The sequence below is a fragment of the Phyllostomus hastatus genome, unplaced genomic scaffold (assembly GCF_019186645.2).
Source record: "Phyllostomus hastatus isolate PE091 unplaced genomic scaffold, TTU_PhHast_1.1 phas_scaffold_585, whole genome shotgun sequence".
Classification (NCBI taxonomy): domain Eukaryota; kingdom Metazoa; phylum Chordata; class Mammalia; order Chiroptera; family Phyllostomidae; genus Phyllostomus; species Phyllostomus hastatus.
In genome coordinates this window covers 27,137,358-27,140,044 of record NW_025334037.1, presented here as the reverse complement: position 1 = coordinate 27,140,044, position 2,687 = coordinate 27,137,358, and the positions used below count along the sequence as shown (strand labels likewise).

Genomic DNA, 2,687 nt, shown 5'->3' with positions numbered 1-2,687 from the left:
TACACACAGCTTTTAAAAGGCAGGAATCAAACCCAGGAAGGCTGGCCCTAGAGTCCATGCTTTTAACTAACTTCCATACTCCATACTGAGACAATGTGGGCAGGATATTGTAGTGTGCATTTCAACACAGGGAAATGCTTCCTAAAGGGCTGCTGTGGTTACTGGGTGACCTTGGGTACATCATTTTACTTCTGTAAGTCTCTATTTTAAAAAAAAATCCCTGAAATGGGACTAGTGCTACTTCTCCTACAGGTTCGTGGTGAGAATTCCATAAATAACGGCTGTGTGCCCTGACCAGTGGGTTCAGTTGGTTGACATTGCCCCACAAAGCAAAAGTCCGCCAGATTGATTCCTGGTCAGGGCACACACCTGGGCTGCAGACCTGGTCCCTGGCCGGGGGCGTGTGCAGGAGGCAGCCGGCTGAGGTTTCTCTCCCTCCCTTCCCCTCTCTCTGAGAATAAATAAAAGCTGTAGTGCTCGCTTCGGCAGCACCTACACTAACACTGGAACGATACACAGAAGACTAGCACGGCCCCTGCACAAGGATGACATGCAAATTCGTGGAGTGTTCCGTATTTTGGGGGATAAATGCAGACAACTGTAATTGAACAGTAAAATAATTTTTAAAAATCTTTTAAAAAGTAAATAAATAAAATCTTTAAAAGAACCATGGCTGCAAAGCGCCCATCACAGACCCTCCCACAGAGCAGGCCAGGCATGGGCTTTGGGGGTCCTCCTCGCTGGAAGGGCCGGGGGGAAAAGGATCAGGACTGGCGAGAGGCACATTCGCTGAGCCGGCAAAAGCCAAGTGTAGGAAAACCACCGCCTCGGGGGCCCAGGTGAAGCAACAGGGGACACAACAGGTGTGCAGAGCACAGGTACAGGGCCTCTGGGACAGGAGGTGGCATGGGGGCCCAGGCAGGGGAAGAAGGGTGTGAACAGCGATGGAGCCATTTGATCCTCACAGCAGCCCCGAGCAAACAAGAGTCCCAGGGAGAGGACCTGCCAGCACCATTCTCCGGGAAAGGGGTAGCGGCGGGCTTTGCCTCCACCACAGCCTGTGGCTTCTCTCCCTCTTCCCAGACTGCCCATCAGCCCAATGAAGGGCCCCGGCTCTGGGGTCAAGGTGAAGAGTAACTATTTCCTTAGGTGGTCTAGCAGAGAAAGGTGAGGGTCCCGCCAAAGAGTCTTCCCAAACAAGCCGATGCTCCAGCCAGCACCTGAACAGAAGGGCCTGGCCCAGGAGGAGGCGGGCAGGCAGCCGGTGGACCAGTAGCAGGGGCAGACAAAGGCTGTCCTGGGAGGGTGCAGGGCCCAGCCAGGGCTCAAGGGAGGGTCCCCCTGGGGTCCAGAGAAGGCCAGAGGGGCTCCCCTGCCTCTGCCTGTCTCTTTGGAAGACATTCCCCAAGCCCAGGGTCAGAGGGTCGGAGCTCCCTGCTCGGAACCAATGCCTGGCGGCGGGTGACAGAGCCAGTCTGCTGTTTTCAGAGGCCAGAAAGCTACGTTCTGTGGCTCCCGCTGTGCCCAGTGGAAAACCAAGCCTCAGGCCACAGCCTTCTCCTTCTTTCAGCCAGAGGAGGCCTGGGAGGGACGCAACCAGGGCCCTCACTCTAGGAGGGCAGATCTGTTTTTTTCCTGGAGAGATGTCTCATAGCTTTTCCATTCCTCCTGTTGGTGATGACAGCCCAGCCTGAAGCGGGTGGCCCCAGACTGAGGTTACCCCAGTGAGGCCTGACCTCAGTGTTGCTATGGAGACGCTCAGGGTGCCACCGCCACCTGTGAACAGCACCTCTCTCCCAGAGGGAGTGGAAGGGCAGCAAGGCTGACGTCGACTATGGCCGCCCTGCTCCTGGCTGTCCGGGTTGTTCATCCTCAAACATGTGTGGCCGGATCTCAGCCCGGCAGGCTGGGCCAGGGGACTGTGTGGGATGTGTATGTGTGGCTGGCGGCTCCGTTATGTGGGTCTGTGTTTGGGGCGCAGGGAGAGGTGTTTATGAGACCTCCCGGGGTGCCTCATTTCCTCTCACCCTGGGCCCAGCTGGGATGCTAATCACTGCACTCCTCACGGACCCAGGCTGACATTCACAGCAACCTGGTCTCCATAGCAACTAGTTGTGACATCACGAGGAAGCTCCGGACCCTTTGGCAGGAGCAAGAAAGCATGGACACATGTTTAGGGGAAGAAAGAGCTTCTGCTTCTCTTCCTGGGGCCCCTCAAGTGAGAGGAAAAGTGGGCGTAGAAACGTGGAGAGGGTGAGGGACTCCGCCTGGAAATACCAGGTCTTTCTGGGAGTTGCAAACTGACGTTTCCCTGGAGGTCTGAGCTGATTCTAAATGAAGCCTCTCCCGCCCTCTTCCTCCCCTCTCTCTCCATCCCTCAGAAATTACATCTCAATTTCCTCAACCATAAAATGGGGGTATGAGAAGTTACTCTTATGAAAGGTTTATACAGTGCCAGGCAATGTGGATTTTCTCATTTAGCTCCTAACCACCCAATCAAGGATTTTCCTCTTACTGCTCTCCCTGTGAAAAGTGGAGGAAAATGAAGCATGGCCAAGGATTGGAGCCCGGACTGCCTGACTCGAGAGTCCGTGTTCACAGCCTCCCGAGTGCTCAGCGGCTCCGCGGTCTCCAGCCATGCTGTGATGAACAGTTCCACGCGGGCCCCATCTCGCTCTGCATGGACA

The 2,687-nt window shown here is 55.5% G+C and overlaps 1 non-coding gene across 1 annotated transcript; it reads left to right on the top strand.

Annotated features, from left to right (window-relative positions):
- Positions 1-473: 473 nt before the first annotated feature.
- On the top strand, positions 474-580 carry LOC123810246. Its single transcript, XR_006784210.1, has one exon. It is a non-coding gene; the product is annotated as a U6 spliceosomal RNA (small nuclear RNA).
- Positions 581-2,687: the final 2,107 nt, after the last annotated feature.